This window comes from Rattus norvegicus, chromosome 8, assembly GCF_021556685.1.
Source record: "Rattus norvegicus strain SHRSP/BbbUtx chromosome 8, alternate assembly SHRSP_T2T, whole genome shotgun sequence".
Taxonomy (NCBI): Eukaryota; Metazoa; Chordata; class Mammalia; order Rodentia; family Muridae; genus Rattus; species Rattus norvegicus.
In genome coordinates, this window is record NC_141541.1 from 91,984,485 (window position 1) to 92,006,938 (window position 22,454).

Below are 22,454 nucleotides of genomic sequence, written 5' to 3' on the forward strand. Positions count from 1 at the left end.
TGTGTGTGTGTGGTGTGTGTGTGTCTGTGTGTGTATATGTCTGTGTGTGTATGTGGTGTGTATGTGTGTGTGTCTGTGTGTGTGTCTGTGTGTGTGTGTAGTGTGTGTGTGTGTGCATGTATATGTGCCCATTCTTGTATATGTGCACATGAATATGTATAAATGTACAGTAATAACAGAAGTCAACAATGGGTGTCTTCCTCAATTGCTCTCCGTCTTATTCTTTGAAACATTGAACTTGGAGTTTACCATTCATTCAGCTAGACTGGTTGGTCACTGGGACTCAGGTATCTTTGTGTCTTTGCATTCTCAGCTCCGAGGAAGAGAGATGCCCCCGCCACCCTGCTGTGAAGCTGGACGCTTTGTTTCATTTTGATGTCCAGTGTTCTCCCCTCACCCCTCTCCTCATCACACACTGCAGGTTCTCTATGGAGAAGCAAGGTTTACTCAGTAATTCTTCTCCTACAACTTAGGAATTCAAACAAGCATGCCTTTTATGAATTTATTTGTAAAAAAAGCTGGATGAAGGTCAAAGAGAATTAGTAGCATTTACCTCTACCAGCTAGTTTTGATTGTAGACTTGATGTATCGTAGAATCGCCTGGGAAGGGAGTCTCAATGAAAGACTGGTTAGATCAGTTTGACCTGTGGGCAGGCCTATGAAAGATTTTCCTAGTTTAGTTCACTGAAGAAGGAAGGTCCGCCCACTGTGGGTAGCACCATTCCCTAGGAAGGGGATTGATTGCATAATAGTGGAGAAAGCAACCTGTGGGTGGGCCTAGCTGTTTTAGGTTTCTCTCACGTTGACCTCCGAGCTATCATAGACTATAACCTGAAGTGCTGAGCTAAAATAATTGCCCCAAGTTGCTTCAGTGGGGGTGAGGGGCATTTTATCACAGTAAGAGAAACAAAACTACGATACCTCTGCTCTGATTTCTAGTGGTGCTAGTGGTTTGGTAGTGGGTGCTTTGCTTTTCATCTCTCACTTGTGGTTTTCTTTTCTCTTGTTTGAATTATTTCCTCTTCTCTAACAAAAAAAACGTTTAAAATATTATTGCTATGTGTAATATTACTAACAGTATAGGAAACAGCGTGGTAGGAGTATACTACATGTGGGAGTCTAAGCTGGAAAGTATTTCAAAGTTAGTTTTATATTTAAAGAAAAGCCTGAGAGTTCGTGTGCCTATTTGACTCAGAAATTGTATTGCTTTTTATGTCCCCAATTTAAAATGAATGTTTATTCACTAAGACATGAATTGCATTTTTGCTGGTGTATAGTACTGTCAGATTGCAATTAGAGCTTACTTCAATGTTCCCAGTACAACCAGTTTTTTTAAAAATATGAGGCGTTGGGGATTTAGCTCAGTGGTAGAGCGCTTGCCTAGCAAGCGCAAGGCCCTGGGTTTGGTCCCCAGCTCCGAAAAAAAGAAAAAAGAAAAAAAAATATGAGGTAGCAGCAGCTTCCCCTTCTCTTGTTGGGTGTACAATTAGACTTTATGGCCTGCCCTCCCTGCAGTGAGACCCACAGTCTGCATCTAGGAATTGATGCTAGTTCCCAGTCAAAGTTTTCAAAACAAGAACACCCTCTTGGCACCCCCATCCTTATCCACTGACTGGAGACAAATGAGACCTGAAAGGCCAAGTGTCTACTGACTGGCAGCAGAAAAAGGGCGTCATGAACCTGGGTCTCTGAGTGTCTGTGTTAATAATTGTCCACCGCCAATGAGGAATGTCAGATGCACTTTCTACAACTGGCCTTACCTCACTCATATCACCTTGTGATAATGAATTTGCAGGCATCTCAATTTTCTTGTTGATACTAAAATCCTTCCCTGTCATCAGCCCACTGAGGATTCTGCAGTATCATCAAATATCTGTTCGCCCTCTCTTGTTTTAACTGGAATTCCCCTACTTTCCCCTGTGTCCCCAGTGAAGACAGTGGGTTGGGCTCTTAGGATGGACCAACCATGCTTCCTGTTTCTCAGTTTTGTGTTTTGACCTTTGCCTCTAAAGCAATCCAAACACTGTGTTGCAATGTATGCTTCACAGTAGCGCAACTCTTAAAAATAACCTTTGTTATTTACTCTGTGTGTGTGTGTGAGAGAGAGAGAGAGAGTGTGTGTGTGTGTGTGTGAGAGAGAGTGTATGTGTGTGTGTGAGAATGTGTGTGTATGAGAGAGTGTGTGTATGTGAGAGTGTGTGTGTGTGAGTGAGAGAGAGTGTGTGTGTGTGAGAGAGAGAGTGTGTGTATGAGAGAGTGTGTGTGAGAGAGAGAGTGTGTGTGAGAAAGAGTGTGTGTGTGTGAGAGAGAGAGAGAGAGAAAGTGTGTGTATGTGTGAGAGAGTGTGTGTGAGAGGGGGAGAGTGTGTGTGTATGTAAGAGAGAGAGAGTGTGTGTGTGTGAGAGAGAGAGAGAAAGTGTGTGTATGTGTGAGAGAGAGAGTGTGTGTGTGTGAGAGGGGGGAGAGTGTGTGTGTGTATGTAAGAGAGAGAGAGAGAGAGAGAGATGGAGAGAGTGTGTGTGTGTGTGTGTATGTGAGAGATCGAGAGAGAGAGAGTGTGTGTGTGTGTGTGTGTGTGTGTGTGTGTGAGAGAGAGAGAGAGAGAGAGAGAGAGAGAGAGAGAGAGTTTACAACTGCAGGAGTCATTCCTCCCTTCCCTCCAGGTGGGCACCAGGCACCAGGAACTGAACATGAGTCCTCAGCCTTGGCAGCAACCCACTGAGTCACTTCTCCCTCACTACAGCCCTTTGGTCCTGTTCTCTTTGGACACAGCAGCAACTTCACCAATGCCATGGACATGATGTCCCTGTTTGCCTTTCTCCAAGGACTGTCATGGTGTGTGTGTGTGTGTGTGTGTGTGTGTGTGTGTGTGTGTAAGTGTGGTTACTACAGAGATTGCTGAATCTGCCCATTGTCTTTCAAATTAGTATATCTGAATCTGGTTCAATTATTCTTGGCTAAGCAGTGAAAATTCCTATCTGGTGGCTGAAGAAGGGATTAGCCTGCTCAGAAAAGCTCATAAATTTCATTCAGTATCTCAAAAACCAGAGAAACAAGTGTGATATCTAAGCTGATAGTATTACACCGTCTGGGTTTGATGAGTACCTCAGAGCATCAGGCTCACTGAGGGGTGCTGACCACTGGGGTTACTGGCCACTAAGGAAGTCCTGCAGGAGTGCCACACAGCTTAATGGGTTACATAATAATGAAACCATCGAAATGACGCCGAAGAAAAGCCTTTAATAACATAAAATATTAGTGTGATAAGCATCTCAATGAAAAAGCAGTATATACACAGTATACTATATGTGTAAATTAAAACATGCTTTGATGTGTTCAGTAAATAAACATTAAGACCCTTCTATGCATGTAGATTACATTACAGACACGGGTGTGTGTGCATGTCTGTGTGTACGTTAAAGCAGAATCGAATGTCATCTTACCTTTTCCAATTTACAGTGAACATTTATTAATGTTTTAACAAGACATCACTATTAAATTAAGGATCTTTTCTGAAGTATAAGAAAAGGCTAACGTTGTAACAATGAGGCTTAATAAAGGAATCAGAAGACACGTAAGTCCTTCTAGCCGTGTGCTCTGCTGTGAGTCACGGAAGCTGCTCTGCACTGCGTGTTTCAATCTTCTTCTATTTCCCTATTAAAATGAACAGATGCATTTCCCATCACATGGCGCCCGTGGAAACATGCCAACCATTTTCTTAGCAACCGAACTCCTGCCTCGTGCTCTGTGCATGTTAAACTAAAACAGCCTGTTGACGGCTTAAAATAAACCTGCCTTCTCCCACTTAGCATTTTATCAAATGAATGTAATTTTGTTTGCTGATGAATTTAGTTCGGCTTCAAGGAGATTTTTTTCCCTTCTTCCTGGGGAGGCTGGAGAATCAGAATTGCCCTGCCAGAGGATGAAAAACAAGCCTAGGGAGAAAAGACGGGCTGATGTGGGTAATGTAAAAGTAGCTTCTCATTTCACCCCTCCCCTTGCTTTGTTTCTCCCCCACACACCCCCACCCCCGGGTAGAATGTTGATTTAACTTTAAATTCTCCTTAGACTTTGCATCATAATGTTTGGGTTATTTGATTAGATGCATTAATTTAAATGAGCGTGCCGACGATTGCTACTGTTATTATGTAAAAGCTCTTGTCTCATTCCCCCCCTTGTTTCTAACACTTCAATATGCTCCACAGTTAAATCCCGCTCTTCTCGCTGCCTATAGACCCGTTCCTTTGGTCCAGAAATAAAGAGACCAAACAATACGTAATTTGGCGAGGCAGGAGCGGGAGGGTTATTATCAGCAGTGTAGAGAATTGGTATTTTTCAGATAGAGCTGACTCTGCAACTTGGAATAATCTGCTATTTTGCTTGAATATAAAAATGAAACTGTGTCTACGTGTATACGTGGACATCTTAGGCACAAAGACCATAGGAATATTTCCTCGATAAGAAAACTTTCAAGTTGCCTCGAAACTAACAGTATAAGAAAACCAGACGTATACTTAAACCAGCAAACACCTAGCAAATCCATGAAGAGCGAGGGTTTAGGTGAACTCGTGAGAGGTCTAAGCAGGTTCCTTTCATCTCCCACCGGCTGGCTCCTCACCTGGAAGCTAACAGTTACAAACCAGCATCAACAGCAAGGGTTGAGATTTCCAATTTCCTTCCCTGGAGCAAATTCCTATCACCGGGCAATGAAAATTGATGACGTAACTGCCTAGCTTCACATTTTCCCCGTGGAATTAAGGACACAACAAAGGCAGAATGCATTTCTGTTCGATCTACTTCTTCCCGACTTCTGTCTTTTAGGAAACAAATAGTCTTCTTGTGTTATCTTTAACAGTGGGTACAACCCGTAGAAGATCGACAGACATTTAACATTAAGTGTTGTAAAAGGGCAAACGGCTCCCAAGTTTTGACATTCATTTGTTGAGACTCGGAATCCATTGCCTGTGCTAGCTCCCACGCTGGTTAGCAGCTGTGGAAAATGTCACATCTGTAGGGGCTGTGTTTGAAATGGTTACTGTATTTTCAAAACTGCCCAGTTGAATTTTCTTTATGAGACAAGGTCCTGCCTAGTCGAGGTGGGCCTTGAACTCACTATGTAAGGGTTGCCTTGAACTCCTGACCCTCCCATTCCCCATATCTTCAGTGCTGGGATTTACAGGCATCCAGGCTCATGCCTAACATAATTTTCTACTTATACACCCCTTCAAACATCACTCTGTACAGTGGTTAGTGCTCTCTGCTGCTCACTGTATGAAAGACACACAACCCTACCGAGGGAGCTTCCTATGTGACCCATGGCTCTTGCAAAGGTGACTTAATCCCCATAAGAACAACAATACCAACCAACCTGACCCCCCAGAGCTCCCAGGGCCTAAGCCACCATGCAAAGAGTACACATGGACAGACCCAGGTATGGAGCAGAGGGTGGCCTTGATGGGCATCAATGGAAGGAGAAGCCCTTGGTCCTGCAAACACTCGATGCCCCAGTGTAGGGCACTCGTCAGGACTGGGAGATGGGTAGGAGAACACCCTCATAGAAGCAGGGGGAGGGGGAAGAGATAGGGGGTTTATGGACAGGAAACCGGGAAAGGGGATACATTTGAAACGTAAATTTTAAAAATCCAATAAAAAGAAAAAAGAAGTTTTGTCCTGTGTTCTGTGAAATTCATGAAGGAAATGACTCTTACATTATTCTTTTGGTGAATGACACCCAGGTAGGCTGAAGGCAGATCCTAATTAAATCCCAGAAGCCCCTACCATCTAGAACCCGAGCAGCGTCAACATGCTGGAGAGAAATTCAGTGCCTCTGACCACCCGCCTCACACCCACTACACCCTTCTCTCTGCTGAACAGAGGCTGAGAGGGGCACCTCTACCTTATCTGAAGAAGGGACCTGGACCTTCAACTTCTCTATTTCACCGTGCTGTATTTCTCAATAGAAACCTTAGTGTACTTACACTTAGCAGGGTATTTTGTGCTTAAACTGTTAAATGTGTTTGTTCATCCCTATGGAAGAGCCCCAAACTTCATTCCAAGAGCTTGTTAGAAACTATTGTTCTTTGGGTAAAACTATCTTTTTGTTTTAAAACTCAATAAATATAATACTGATAATCTTTTACTGAGGGCACACCATTGGTAGTTTTGTATTACGGTCTAGAGGGGAACTGATTCTCGAACTGGCACTAGGACCATTTCTTTCTGGCACCCTGCACGGGAATGGAGACAGACACACCGCAGCAGCGTTCAGGGAGAGTAACTGTCTTAATTAGTTAGTAAGGGTGAGTGAGCCTCTCCCAGGCAGGCCCAGTGTAGCATGGGTTGGTGGCTCTGTCTCATCCTCTCCGCTTGAAAAGACCTACCCACCAGGAAGACCGAGTCCACAGAGCAAGTGCCCAGGCTGTCTTCGGAGTGTGTCAGCCTTTGGCCTCCCCAGATAATTACAACCTCATGACCTGGAAGCACTGTTTTCCAGGTTCCATGTTCTTGCGATTGCAAGGACTCTCAGAAACACATTTTCACAGCGAGACAAGTCCTTTGAAAACTCTGGACATAATTGCCAGAAGTACCCAATGATATCAAAATAAAGATTCAGCTTCAATTTAATGACCCGGGGTAACTGAAATTTGGTTGGAGGATTTATGAGTCTAATTTCCAATGTAGAATTGGGAAAGTGAAATATAAAGCCTGGCTAATATGACATCAGAAGTTGTCAGGATAATTTCAGGATGGCTCTTTCTAGAACAGCAAGAGAATTGAACAAGCTAATTGACTGACAATTTGAGGGTGTGCTCTTGTTTCTACACTCTCGAGCATGGGGAATATCTTAGCAAAATGCTTTCCTGTGAGATGTTCTCCATATAGCTAGATTACATCCCACTGAGAGTACCCCTTGTAAGCCTGACATGAAACGGACAATACTTTCTTGGATCTACAATAGCATGATTCCTTGAATAGCTAAGGTGTGGCAGCTCCATGCCTTATGAATATTATGAACCCATTCATGTATGAATATTAAGATTGATAATGATACATATACACACATCCAAGCTTATTGATTCCCTATATAATAACATAAGCCAAAATTCAGTTATTAGGAAAAGATACTCTCCTTAGACAGAATTTAAGGTATACTGTCTAATTCAGTAGTTATGACATGTATTAAATGTAAATATAATTCTGTCGGGTGCTTTTTGTTTTTTTTTAATGTGGGTTCTCCCATATCCCAGGCTAGACCAGAATTCACTGTGGAGCTGAAGGTGACTTTGAACTTCTGATCATCGGTTCCTCGCCTCCCTAGTACTAGGGTTAGGGCGTTCACCACCACAATTCATTTATATGGTATGGGGGATTGGACCCAATGCTTCATGCATACTAAGCAAGCACTCTCTCACGTAAGCTCCAGATAAGACCCCAGTAATCTTAAAGTTGATCATCTGCGTGGTATCTGTATGTTTCTATTAGGATATTAGGTTTCAAATACCTAATTTTGAGGCCTAACAGCCACATAGAGCTAGTGGCTATTAGAAAAATAAAATAGATTTAGAAATCTTTCATCACTACAGAAAATTCTATTGAACAATATTGATTTATAGGTTAAAGAAAATCTTCACATACATTAAATTAGATCTCATTGCTCTCAGTTTAGATTTTTGTAGTCCTGGCTGCCCTGGAACTCGCTATGCAGACTAGGCTAGCCTCTAACTCACAGATCTCTACCTACTTCTGCCTTCCAAGTGCTGAGCTTGGAATACACCATGCCCAGCCCTAGAGCCCAAGACAGGGTCTCTAGGTAGCCTTGGCTGTCCTAGAACTCACTCTGGTAGACCAGGCTGACCTTGAACTCAAAGAAATCCGCCTATCTCTGCCTCCCAAGTGCTGAAATGCTGGGATTAAAAGGCATGTGCCCCCACTGCCTAGCAGAGTTTATTTCCTTTGTCTTTACAATAAACTTTCCCCTAAACCAATTTCTGTTGCACAGTCCTAAAAGCAGGCTATTTTATCATGCTATTCACATAGTGGTTCAGTTTCTAATTAGAAGTTGATGGAGTCCTTTCATGCACCACAGTATCATTTGCGCAACATTTTCCAGCTGCATTAAGAAGTTGAATTATCTCACAGAACATAACAAAAGACAGGGAATTATTCAACCGTCTAGAGAAGTAAATATATATGAAAAATGTATATATGTGTGTGCATGTGTGTGAGCATGCCCATGAGTGTGTGTGTGTGTGAGTGTGTGTGTGTGTGTGTGAGTGTGTGCATGTTTGTATGAACTGCAAACTAATACACCATGAAAAGCTGCATCACTATCTCATCAACAAGAGGCCAACTAAGCCCAGTGCCCATCACAAACTTCTGACCTCCACAAAGGAAGCTGTAGAGTCATCCTTTAAAGGTGCTGAGTCATCCTTTAAAGGTGCTGAGTCATCCTTTAAAGCTGCTCCTCTGCCCAGAGCACACTGCTCATGTTTCCTTGGGCAAATAACGTTGCTTGACTAAACCTGCCACCAAGGAAATAGGGAAACATGAAACCTGCCCACAGAGCAGCAAATACTTAAGGAGAGTAATAAAAACTGTCACAAAGGCCTAACGGTTTCTGTCTCTGTAGGGGTCTCCAAATGGACAGAAGGCATAGAGAAGGTAAATACACAGAAGGAGATGTGTTTAGGGAACTGGCCTGTGTGGTGATAGAGGTTGAAAGGTACCAAAATTCACTGTCTATAAGCTAGAGAGCCAGGGTTTTCAATGCGATGGCAGGTGCTGGTGTGAGCCCTGGTGTCTGAAGGTCAGAGACTCGGAGCTCTCAGGCAAGCTTCAGATGGAAATGAGGAAAAAGTTTGATCCTTTATGACTCTCATGTCCTGTTAAGGCCATTGGTGGATTTAATGTTGCTGCCGGGTAGGAAAGGTCCTCTGCTCACTGACTCAGGTGTTAGTTCCTTCTACACAAGTCCCTGAAGCACTCACAGACATGGCCTCATGGGCAATTTTGCAGTCTCTCTCTCTCTCTCCCTCCCCGTCGTCCCTCCCTCTCTCCCTCTGTCTGCCTCTCTCCTTTTCTCCCTACCCCCACAGCCTCACAAGTACACTCTCATACACAAGCACATACACTCATAAGCACATGTGCACACATATTTACAAGCACACATAGACCCTCACAAGTATAACAAGTATAATCCCTCTCTCTCTCTCACTCTCTCACTCTCTCTCTCTCTCTCTCTCTCTGTGTGTGTTTGTCTCTGTGTCTGTCTGTCTCAGTGTGTGTGTCTCTCTCTGTCTGTCACACACACACACACACACACACACACACACACACTTAAGAACACAAGCACACAGAGACACTCACACATACTTGTAAGCACACATGACCACAAGCACTTATAAGCACACACAGACCCTACAAGCATAATCTCACACACATACACATGGGAGCATTTTATAGACACAACCTCATGAGTACCCAAAAGTAGCTTTACTTTAACTCTGTCCCATTGTGACATAAAATTAACCACTGTGCTCTCTTTTGTGACTCCTGTTACAATGCAGCTGCTTTCTAGATAGTATTTTTATCTCTGACTAGAAAAGGAAGTCTCATTTTAGAACATCTGAGGTACTTGGTTCTCCCACATTATCAGCAAGACGGCTGTGGTTTAGAGCCTACTGCAAGCCTAGGGCTTGCTGCCCTCTTGGTATAGCTAAATCTGTGAATGGATGCACAGAACAAAGACGTGTTTATAACTCTCCCTGTTCTAGTCCCACAGTCCCTCACCAGCAGTAAGAAGTCTGCTTTCTTATAACTTGAATGGTTTTCATTAGAAATTTTCCCAGCCACAGGGCCAGAAAAACAGATGCCGCCGAGAATCTTTATGTAATAGTTGTTCCCGTAATCATTATCAGGGCATCCCAGAAAAAGATTTCCTGGTTACTTTCTTCCACATAGGTAAGTTGAGATGAGGTAATCTTTAAGAAGAAGCTTGTAGTTAGTCTACATGGCACCTAGGGACCACGCCTGTCGCGGGTCCTTTTATTCCTGTGTAAGACAGCACACGAGCAAGACAGTCTCTTTCAGGTCCCACAGTTCTGACAAAGCCAGGGATAAAGTGGGAGCTTGTCTTCTGCATTTGGGCTTTATACATGAATCTAGCAAGCATCTTCCTTTGTATTTCTATAACTAAAACAGCTTAGACGATATGACTATATTTACCAGTCCATCTACCAAAGGCCTTCTGGACACTTGCTCACGTAGCCTTAAGATCGCCCTCTGAAGTAAGTGTTATCATGTGCTTTCCTAGGGCTGAGGAGGCAAAGCATAAAGAGATAAATATGACCTATGGGTTATTTTGCTAAAGAGTGTCCTAATCAGAATTTGAAACCAAGTCCGACCAACGCGCCTGTTCATACTTCTTATTCTCTGTCTTTCTCTCTTGCCTCCAAATTTCGTGTGCCTTGGAAATGGAGAGACAGTAAACCTTAAGTCCCAGAAAAGGAAACTGAATTACTTGCGAATCAGTGTGTGCATTGGGTAATGGCCTACATATTAAAGTGAGAGTTAGAAATGAAAACCACTTCATCGTAAAATAAAAATGGACTCTTGTCCCTGCAGCTCTATTACGGATTTTGCTTCTACGATCTAATTTTTGTCTTTTAAGCGTGCTTATTTTGAATCTAATCCAGTTGAAGCAAGCTTATAATTAAAGTGGCATTTACTACGATGGACGTTTTTCATACTGATTAGATGGGAATGTCTAGAGTGGAGAAAGTCCCTTGGGATCCTGGTACATCCAGTGTCTTGGTCACGTAGTAGGGATGGGCAGCTGAACTGCCCCCTGGGGAGAAGACATGAGTCACAGATGTTTTCAGACGGAGAGCCACAGATGAAACCAGGGAGCTGGGTTCTCAACGGGATGTTCGTCCCTGGGAGAATCTGTGTCATAGGCTTTTAATTGGTTGTTCATGCAAAGAAACAAAGGAATGAATGAATGAATGAGCACATGGGAAGTTTCGATGATTCTCACACCACTTGTGCTAAACTGCAAATGCTAGCATTACAGCAATTGACATCAGTTGTTATTTCTAAGCTATTATAGATCAAATCATCTTATGTTTAAGAACTACAGGACCCCAAATAGCAAAGCTTAAAAATGACGCCCTAATGATATCAACTACTGGAAGTTCATAAATAATTTCTTATTATTTCAATGAATAACATTTGCCAGGCTGAGTAGCTGATGTTCAAAGAACCACTACCATACTTAGACATCGTGCCTCAAAAAAGGGGGGAAAAGTATTCTCAATTCCTGTTTTCTTAGCATGGTGCCCAGTATTTGAAATAATAATTCTATGTCTTTTTGCTCATAATAATAAAAAATATGTTCTTGCCATTGCTTGGCTGGAGAAGTGGCAGAAAAACCAATCACTTCTTTGTCAGATAAACAGGTCCACAGACATCTAGCAATCTCAACGTCAACACCAGAATTTGGTTTTGATGAAGCAGTTGGGGTCTTTGTTCTAGATTTAAAGAAGATATTCTGTTGGCCATGAAGACCTAGGACATGCTATTCAAAAACAAGTTTCCCCAGTATATTCAGAACACTATGTCAACCCTCCAAAAACTGTAAAAGATTACGTTTAATTTTTTAAAAAGAGAGTGAATATTCACTTTCATTTATTACTTCAAATTAGAATATCATGCAGGGAATTAAAGGATTTTCTCTAATCCCCGTCCCTCTTTTTATTCCAGTCTTGAAGCCTGATTATAAAACTTGGGATTTGGTGCCTATGGTGAGTCTAAATATGGATTAAACAATTAAGAATCTCCCGCTTGTAATATACTACTACTTTATATAAAGAATGACTCTGATCATAGATTCTTACAGGTATTTAGAAAAGAATTTAAGACTACAGGGAAACCAGTAATTTTGTCCCACCACAAACAAATCAATCTGTGATTTGTGCCTTGAGACTGCCCCAGGGAGATTTAGGCAATTAAGAACGGGAAGCCCTTAATTAGAGGGGAAAAGACTTTCAGCTATGGTGGATGGAGAAGTGGATGAGTCCCAGAAGGGTGCTCTGTGCGGTGTAAGAGTTGGGTACTTGATACAATGTAACTTCTAAAACAGCATTGGAACAGCTTACTGCCAAAAACTTCAATCATGCCCACGTCTTCCTGGAGTACCTTCCTCTTGTTCTCGGATCTCAGTGGCTGGTTTCTTTGGCTGTGGTTTTGATGGATTCTTTGAGTAAACGGCCCCTCCTTTCCCCCCCGTGGCACTGAAGAAGGCATATCAGATACAACACCTTCCAGATCTTGCACTGGGTTTGCCAAAAGGATGTCTTTTATAATCCATCACAAGCAAGGAAAAATGACTTCTACACCTTTCTGCCAGAGTTCATTCCACATGAGCTTTCCCACTTTGACTGAGGGGTTTTATGACACGTTATCTTTATAGAGTGGGCTCTAAATCCCAAATCCATCCTGTTCTTAAACATGGAGTTTGAACTTTTCCAAACAACTATCCAAATTTTAACCTCCAGTTTAATTTTTTAACTGAGAGTTCCTTGATTGCACTATAAATCTACAGGTACCGAACACAGAGTCTTCAATCAAGACAGAGTCACTGCAAAGCAGGTATAATTTGTGGTTTGGATTTTAGGAAGCAAATAAATAAGAAAAGAAATGGAAAAGTAAGACAACACTAGGTATTTCAATGTGAAGACTTCAAATTAAAGACTGTACTTGGGATACTCACGATGTATTTAATTACAAATCTAAACATAAAAGTAAGGTTGAGTATGTATGGAAGAGTTTGTGGCAAAGCAAAAATTGACATTTTTCCTAAATAATCCAGAAAATAGAATAATCTAGGTATCATAGGCTAAAAACAAAATTCTCTGTGGTCTACTGGAAGATTAAAGGTGAGCTGATACTCACAGCCTATGTACAGTGTTAACTAACAGCCTTCCTCTACCCCCTGGATGCCCTCTGCAACAGATTTCTAAAGTGATCAAGAACTGCTAAGGCTCGCCTAAGTTTATTTCCCCGATACTGTTATTTCATGTGTTACGCTGCAGGCATCTTGCCTACTTTCTTGCCTACAGGGGATAATTTTTACCTAAGTGTTAACATTAGTGACTTGAGCATAGTATTTCTTGAATATTTTTATCTCCCTATTTTTAAAGGGCATCCATTACCTTGATGCTGTTTCCCGAACTGGTGTTTGTCATGCTGTTTGCAATAATTTTCAGAAGGCAAAAATCTTAAAGGCGTACAGGGATGCTTCCTTGAAAAAGAATTTTCAAAGACATTTGTTTCTTGGAGCTGTTGCTGGGGTTTTAAAATGAAAATGTTCTACCTAGGAAAGCATACAATGTATGAATAGGACATATTTTAACCACTGTGGATGCGTTCACCTTTCCCCCAAATATTTTTGTTTTCTTTTCATTCCTTTTCTTACATTTCATAAGAAATTATTTATGTACTCAGATTTTTTATTTTTTTTTATCGTTCCTTGCTGTCAGTGCACATAAATATATGATTTCAGGATCCTTTCTGGTTGGACTCCTGAGAGATTGCAACATCAAACAGGTTTATTTAGGCCTGTGCTAAGCAGAACCACAGGAAGCTAGCAAAGGCTGTTAGCAGAAGCCAAGAGGAAATCTTTAAAAACGCGATGAGCTATGTCACACTCACAGAAGACACAAAGAAATTGCATTTTTGCACCTCCACAGATAGCCTCAGTAGGTAGCAGAGTGCTGGGAAGCCAAGTGCTTAAGGAGGATCCATGCCATAGCACAGAGGAGTGAGATGCCTGGGCTGCCCAGCCCGCATCACTGATGTCAGAGCAGGAACACTGCCCCCAGCCTCAAGCTGTTCCGCATCTTGGGAACTCCGCAGCAAAGCTAGTGTGTGTGTGTGTGTGTGTGTGTGTGTGTGTGTGTGTGTGTGTGTGTTGTGTGTGTGTGTGTTTACATTGTAGGGAGATGCCCCCTTTAGTGCATGGGTATTGTAGTCATTAGATCCAAAGACAGACTCGGCTGCTATTAAAACAGAAAAAAGAAAGGAAGGAAGAAAAAAAAAGGAAAGAAAAAGAGAATTGTTGCAGGGTTTGTCCTTCCCCCTGATGGCTGTTCACATTGATTTGCCGCATAGATTGATTGCTTTCGGCATTGGCACCCCTCCTGAACAACGGGGGAAGAAAATCCAGCGTCCAGGCCAAATTCAAGAATGATGAATGAATGTGAAAGACACATTTGGTGTCATGCTGAGTTGCGATGGATAACAGCACTTAAAAGTAGTAACAGCTGGATTTTAGTTTTTAAAATTAGGTCTGTGTTATTAATGGGGGAATTGGGATGCTGGGAGTCTGCGAGGCAGATTAAACGCTTATCTGAAATGAATGGGCTTTATGCTCTGTCTTGGGAGGGTGGCGGCAGGTGGATGTGAGGGGAGGCTCTGGCCCTTACTGGAGGACTTTTACTCAACTGAACCATGGCTCTCTGTTGAAGCCCACCACTGGGGCACGTTAACTGAAGCAGCGTAAAATGGCTTTTGTATTTATTGTAGGGATTTTGAAAGTGTATTGTCTAATAAATCTCACACTGTCTTCTTCATGAAGATATCAAGGAGAAATTCCACACAGACTTTAGGGACAGAGAAAGCTATATTCTCCAGAGAATTGATGTTATTTCTCCTGTATAGACACTGAATCTTGTGACTGGCAGGGTGTTCTGCCTGCTTAGCTCTAGTGAAGCAATTGGTTGAATGGAAAGTCAGACTAAGACCTCCAGGGTATATTGGTGCTTAATGCTTTTGTCGCTGACTTAATTTGTCATCTTAATTTTTACTTCAAGTTTAGCTTTATGTCATTTTTATCTGTTAATATATTTTTTCATATGCATATAGATACTATAGAAGCAGGAAGTATTTTCTTTCAGGGGAGAAGCAAAATCTCGGGATCTTCTGTATTCCAAGCTAGTCTCAAATTCTATAAGTGGCTGAGGATAGCCTTGAACTCCTGATCCTCCTGCCTCATCTATTTTCTTTAAGTCATTAATTATTATTCAGAAATTTATAACACAGCAGTTATAAAGGCACATTTTCTTGATTTTTGAGGAGGTGCACATAGAAGCACAGATGGAAAGTTAATGCCGCGGGTCTGTGGTCTGCTTTTCAGTATCTCTTGAACATCAAGAAAGACAGGTGAGAATGGAAAGATTTAGGGAACTGTGAAATCTCAGTGGGTTTTACTTTACTATTTCACTAACTTCTGCATGCATTAGAATTTTAATTAGCCTCCCTTCTTGACTTCCACATCTGACATAGGAGGACGCAAAAACTCGTTCTTAACTTGACAATTAAGTTTCCACCGGAAAATTCCATATCTGCTGGTTGCTCATCTACTGTTCTGAAAGTGGTTTGGGGACTGGGTTTTCCTCTCCTTTGCTTCTTAGTTGGCAGGCCAGGTCCTAAACTCTAGGACAGGCTGTAAGCAACAGGTCTGCCATGGAAGGCTGAGCAAGCTGAGAGCAGAGGTGCCCACAGACGCTCTCTACCTCCACTGCCCGTCACCTCTGCACTTCTATTGCTCTCCACCAGAGCCAGACTCGGGAATTGAGGACTGGGCTCCTCAAACTTGCACATTTTCATGTGTACAAACACACAGAGAGAGAGAGAGAGAGAGAGAGAGAGAGAGAGAGAGAGAGAGAGAGAGAGAGAGAAGAGAGAGAGACTTTATTTTTATATAAAAATATATGTAGTAATGTAATTTTATTTTATAAATGTATATATGTATTAATTATAAATGTTATCCCATTTCCGGGTTTCCCCTCCAGAAACCCACTATCCCACCTCCCCCTCTGCTTCTATGAGGATGTTCACCCACCCATCCCTTCCCACCTCCCTGCCCTGACATTCCCCTACCAAGGACGTCTCCTCCCATTGATGCCAGACAAGGCCATCCTCTGCTACAAAATAGCCAGATGGAGCCATAGGTTCATCCCTGTGTTCTCTTGGGATGGTGGTTTAGTTCCTGGGAGCTCTGGTTGATTGATATTGTGTTCTTCTTATGGGGTTGCAAACTCCTTCAGTTCCTTCAGTCCTTTTTCTAGCTCCTCCATTGGAGACCCTGTTCTCAGTTCAATGGTTGGCTGCGAGCATTCGCCTCTGTATTTGTAAGGCTCTGGCAGAGCCTCTCAGCAGACAGCTATATCAACATGCTCTTGTCAACGTGCACTTCCTGGCATCCACAATATTTTCTTAGTTTGGTGGCTGTATATGGGATGGGTCCCCAGGTAGGCAGTCTCTGGATGGCCTTTCAGACTCTGCTCCACACTTTGTTTCTGTATATCCTCCTATAAGTATTTATGTTACCCTTTCTAAAATGGTCTGAAGCATGAACACTTTGGTCTTCCTTCTCCTTGAGCTTCACATGATTTGTGAATTGTATCTTGGGTATTTCAGCTTTTGGACAAATATCCACTTATCAGTAAGTGCATACCATGTGTGTTCTTTTGTGATTGGGTTAGATCACTCAGAATATTTTCAAGTTCCATCCATTTACCTAAGAATATCATGAAGTCATTGTTTTTAATAGCTGAGTAGTACTCCATTGTATAAATGTACCACATTTTCTAGATCCATTCCTCTGTTGAGGGACATCTAGGTTCTTTCCAGCTTCTGGTATTATAAATAAGGCTGCTATGAACATAGTGGAGCACATGTCCTTGTTATATGTTGGAGCATCTTTTGGATATGCCCAGGAGTGGAATAGCTGGGTCCTCAGGTAGTACTATGTCCAACTATGTTTCTGAGGAACCTCCAGAGATTTTTCAGAGTGGTCATACCAGCTTGCAATCCCACCAACAATGGAGGAGTGTTCCTCTTTCTCCACATCCTCACCAGCATCTGCTGTCACCTGACTTTGATTTTAGCAATTCTGACTGATATGAGGTGGAATCTCAGGGTTCCTTTGATTTGCATTTCCCTGATGACTAAAGATGTTGAACATTTCTTTAGTTGCTTCTTGGCCATTTGATATTCCTCAGTTGAGAATTCTTTGTTTAGCTCTGTAGCATATTTTTTTTGGTTCTTTTTTTCGGAGCTGGAGACTGAACCCAGGGCCTTGCGCTTCCTAGGTAAGCGCTCTACCACTGAGCTAAATCCCCAGCCCCACATATTTTTAAAGAGTTATTTGATTCTCTGGAGTCTAACTTCTTGAGTTATTTGCATATATTGGATATTAGCCCTCTATCAGGTGTAGGATTGGTAAAGATCTTTTCCAATCTGTTGGTTGCCATTTTGTCCTAATGACAGTGTCCTTTGCCTTACAGAAGCATTGCAGTTTTATGAGGTCCCATTTGTTGATTCTTGATCTTAGAGCATAAGTCATTGGTGTTCTGTTCAGGAGATTTTTCCCCTGTGCCCATGTGTTCAAGGCTCTTCCCCACTTTCTCTTCTACTAGTTTCAGTGCATCTGGTTTTATGTGGAGGTCCAAGATGCACTTGGACTTGATCTTTGTACAAGGAGATAAGAATGGATCGATCTGCATTCTTCTACATGCTGACCTCCAGCTGAACCAGCTCCATTTGTTGAAAATGCTGTCTTTTTCCCATTGGAAGGTTTTAACTCTTGTCAAAGATCAAGTGACCATAGGTGTGTGGGTTCATTTCTGTGTCTTCAACTCTATTCCACTGGTCTATCTGTCTGTCTCTGTACCAATACCGCGCAGTTTTTATCAGGATTGCTCTGTAATACAGCTGTACGTTAAGGATGATTATTCCCCCAGAAGTTCTTTTACTGTTGAGAATAGTTTTTGCTATCCTGGGTTTTTTGTTATTCCAAATGAATTTGCAAATTGCTCTTTCTAACTCTGTGAAGAATTGACTTGGGATTTTGATGGGGATGGTACTGAATCTGTAGATTGCTTTTGGCCAGATGGCCATTTTTACTATATTAATCCTGCCAATCCATGAGCATGGGAGATCTTTCCATCTTCTGAGATCTTTGATTTCTTTCTTCAGAGACTTGAAGTTCTTATTGTACAGATCTTTCACTTGCTTGATTAGAGTCACACCAAGGTATTTTATGTTATTTGTGACTATTGTGAAGGGTGTTGTTTCCCTAATTTCTTTCTCAGCCTGTTTATCCTTTGAGTAGAGGAAGGCTAGTGATTTTTCGAGTTAATTCTATATCCAGCCACTTTGATGAAGTTGTTTACCAGCTGTAGGAGTTCTCTGGTGGAATTTTGAGGGTCACTTAAGTATACTATCATATCATCTGCAAATGGTGACATTTTGACTTCTTTTTTATAATTCCACTTTTACAAATGCCGTTGATACTCCTGAGTTCATTCGATTAATCTCTGACTCCATGTGTTTCTCATCATTTTGCTTGCCAAGACTCACGATTTGAACAGAGAACTGGAATTTGAGTGCTAAAAAAAGTGAATTGATAAAATTATAGAGCTTGAAAAGTCTGTTGTGGCTACTAAAGCTGTCTGCCATGAGAAAGGGTTTCAGAGAGTATTGTCTGACAACTGGTGGAAACAAAGTAGTAAAGCAACATCTGTTCTCCGCATCTCACACTGATACAATGACTGGCGAAGTGTGCCTGCCCACCCACCCGCCTGCCTGGTTGTTTATGGCGGTGAAGTACACCGGGGACCTCATGTCTCCAAGTGATGTCATGAACTAATGCTCAAGCTTTATTCTTCTCGTCCTGGTCCTTTATTTTCTGTACACCAGGTTGTCAAGAAGTTTCTGCGATAAAATTAAAATAAAATACAATATTTTTCAAAATCGTCTTTAAAGAATTCTGACGATGAACCTTCATTGTGATGCGAATCTGTAGGCTACTGAAAACACTGGTGTGTTTCAGACTTTCCATTTCCACAGTCCATGTTCGGCGTGTGATGTTGAAAGAACTGTTCAGGGTTGGGGATTTAGCTCAGTGGTAGAGCGCTTGCCTAGGAAGCGCAAGGCCCTGGGTTCGGTCCCCAGCTCCAAAAAAAAGAAAGAAAGAACTGTTCAGTATGGTCCAAAGGGTAGTGTAGCACTTACAACCAGCAGTGTGCTTACTACAGTTTTATCAGGTGTCCTGGCACCGACGTGTGTGTGTGTGTGTGTGTGTGTGTGTGTGTGTAATACAAAAGTCATTTTGGTATAATAAATTCACCAACCAAACATCACACAGCTAAATTAACATAGTCATTCAAGCATTCGTCCAGTCTCAAACTTTCTATTTCTTTCTTTCTATTCCAGTGAGCTTCTACCCGGTTAGAAGATCTGTTTGCGGCGGCTGCGACACTGCTCCTGGGGTTTTACACGTCCACTGCTGCTTACACTGTTTTGCACTCACACGTTCCCATAAGCCACAGAAGAGTTGACGATAGAAAAACCTCTTTCTATTTCCTTTCATGGCTCAAGTCCTCCCCCTGTGCCATGCCCTTCCTTATCACCTTGCATTCCGGTCACGTGTTTGGTGTTTATTTATTTATTTTTTTCTCAGTATAATGTCAGCTGTCTGGATCCTTTGTGGTTTCATAGGACTTACAGCATTGTTTTTCTATTGCGAAAGCCATTTTTACTAACCTGTTTGCTTCATTTTAGTATCACTTACGTGTCTGCCTGTGTGTGACGATGCCTACGCTCTTAACTGCAGCGCCATCACGCCAGCCCCAGCACATTATATTTTTGGTGGAAATTGTATTGATTCTCTGTATCTCTTTGAGTAGAATGGTCATTTTAACAACACAGTTAAGATTTTATTGTATTATTTTTAGTTTATATGTGTGAGAGAGCCCGAGTACATGCATATATACCACATAGGTTCCCACGGAGACCAGAAAAAGGGTGGCAAGTTGTTTGAAACTAAAGTAACAGTGGTTGTGAGCTGTCTGAGGCTGGTGCCGGGAACCAAATCTGGGCCCTCTTCAAGAACAGCGAATGCACAGTAAATGCTGAACGATCTCTCCAGCCTTGCTTAAAAACATGTATTCTGATCTACCAACACCTACCATGCTTGCGTTTCTACATCCTCCATAATTTCCTTAATCTGGGTTCCACAATTTTCATGGTGCATGTTTTACTGCCTTGTTTACTGCTAATCTTATAGCTATTGAGAGTAGGGCTGTTTGCTTAATTTCTTTTTGAGTAATTTTTACAATTAGTGTTGCAGGTAATTTTAAAAACACCCTCGCTCCAGCTAGGCTCTGCCTGCCGACTGACTAAAGCTTTCCCATAAACTCTGGAGGAGCTGCGATCTCTCTACACCAACCAAGCACCCCGTGACTGGCTTCACCAACCACCAACAACTGCCCCACAGCTGCGCCCTCTCTCTTGCCCACCTGAGTCATCATGAATGGAAAGCACCAGACAGTCTCAATATTTTAAAATCAGCCAGATGACACAACTGCTGGGCTCGGAACCTATTGTCCTAAACTAATTGGCTAGTCTATATTAGAATTCATCCGGTGGAGGAGGCTGCCCCAGATTCTAATAGACCCCAGGTCTACATGGTGTCTATGCTTCTCCCTCCACAACCTGGCCCCAAAGTCCTTTTTCTGTCTTGTCACCTCCTCTTCCTCTTGGGACCTGGAAAATCGGCCTCTATATTTCCTCCCAGAAATTGGCTTCCCCTGTCTTTATTGACATAGTCAAGAAACAATTGGGCAACCAGAGTTTAGTTATCAGCTCCTCCCCCTACGAAATGCCACCGATTTTTTGGTATGTCAACTTTGTATTTTGTCCAAAGTTTGGATTCTTCTAAGTGCAGAGATTTTTCATCTACCAACATAGACAATTAATGTCTTCTTTTTCCAATTTAGGATCGCTGTATTTTTTCTCTTCTTCTGCTGTTTCTCCTAAGACTTCCAGTTCTCTATTAAACAGGAGTAGTGAAAATGGACATCCCAACCTTGTTTCTAATTTAGGGAAAAGCTGAGATCACATACCATTAAGGAGGAGAGTGGCTTTTGTTTTAAATATACAACTTTCATATCTTGAGGTGTATTCCTTGTATGCCTAAGCTGTAGAGAAATTCTTATCCTGAAAGGAACTCCAATTCAGCACATGTTTTTTGGTATTTGTTGATAGGATTATAAGTTTGTGCTTGATTTCTTTGATATCTCATGTCTTTGCTTGGTTGGTGCTAAGCCATCCTATATCCCTGGTTAAGTCTTGTCAACTACACACAAACCTAAACATATCTGGGAATTTTCTATTGAGAAAATAGGGCAGTCATTGGTCTCAGGGAACTGGATTTTGAACTTCAAAAAGCTTAGTGAACTTCAATTATAATCAATTTATTTGCATCCATTTTATCCTTCTTTAAGTTTTGACTCTCATGATCTTTTCAAGACATGCCTCAACTTTCTGGTTCTGCCCTCACCTATCTGTATTATCAATCCTTTGCATAAAGGGTGACCTCTTCGTGTAAAAACATTCATCTAAAAGCATTACCCTTTTCTTCAATCCTTTTTAAAACATACATCACAGATGTATTTATATCTCTTTATCTTAACAGTTCTTTCTGTCTTAGTTTTCCTTAGAAAAATCAGAAAATGCTCTTTTCTGTATAAAGCAACTATATCTTAAATGAACCCCAAGACACTGCCTGTGAAACACAGAAAACAATGTATATGACACCTTAAATATCAAACAACTATCAATACAGGCAAAACATGTTAATGGTTCTGACTTTCTTAACAAATGTGCTAGCTGTTTGCCCAAGAGTCTTCTAATAATATACATGGGGAATTGTTTTATTTTTAATTAATATCTCATTTAGGTTCACAAGCCAACCAAACAAAGGATGAAAACCAGGCACTTCTACTTTGTTTAACCTTGTGAGTCACCCACTTGTCTCTGCCGTGGCGTGCTGGCTGTTAGCAGCTCTTTGCCTACATTATGTTGTCTTTCTTTAAAGCTATGAAAGCACAGAGATGAGCTGTTCCCCCAGATGCATTGTAAGAGATAAATTACAGTGATACTCTAATGAAACATGCTTTGCCAGCCTCTTTGTGCGCCTTTAAACCAGTACACAGAAAAGGACATTTGTTTTCCTCTTTAACTCCAAATTTTTAAGAGTTGAATATGTTTTTCCTAAAAGTAGTTGTAGTCAACAAAATATTTTTAAAACACTTATATTGACACATGTACACACACATTTATATACATAGACATACACATGCATATGCACACATCTTAAAGTTAGGCATGGTGCTAAAGCACTTTTAAAAAGCTACATAAGTGGTCACAGTTTTGTCCATCAGTTCCTTCTTAGACCCTGGGATGACAGATAGAGTGATGGATATGAAAACAGTCCCCCATGAACAGACAGAAAGCAATTAGAATAGAGTGCATACAGGAGAGGCACAGAGAGAGAAAGAGAGAGACAGAGACAGAGACAGAGATAGAGACATAGAGAGAGACAGAGA

The 22,454-nt window shown here is 41.7% G+C and overlaps 1 long non-coding RNA gene across 1 annotated transcript; it reads left to right on the forward strand.

Annotated features, from left to right (window-relative positions):
- The first annotated feature begins 3,747 nt into the window (after nt 1-3,747).
- On the forward strand, nt 3,748-20,923 carry LOC134480082 (uncharacterized). Its single transcript, XR_015627352.1, has 3 exons — nt 3,748-3,962; nt 11,761-11,801; nt 19,279-20,923. It is a non-coding gene; the product is annotated as an uncharacterized LOC134480082 (long non-coding RNA).
- The last annotated feature ends 1,531 nt before the right edge of the window (nt 20,924-22,454 follow it).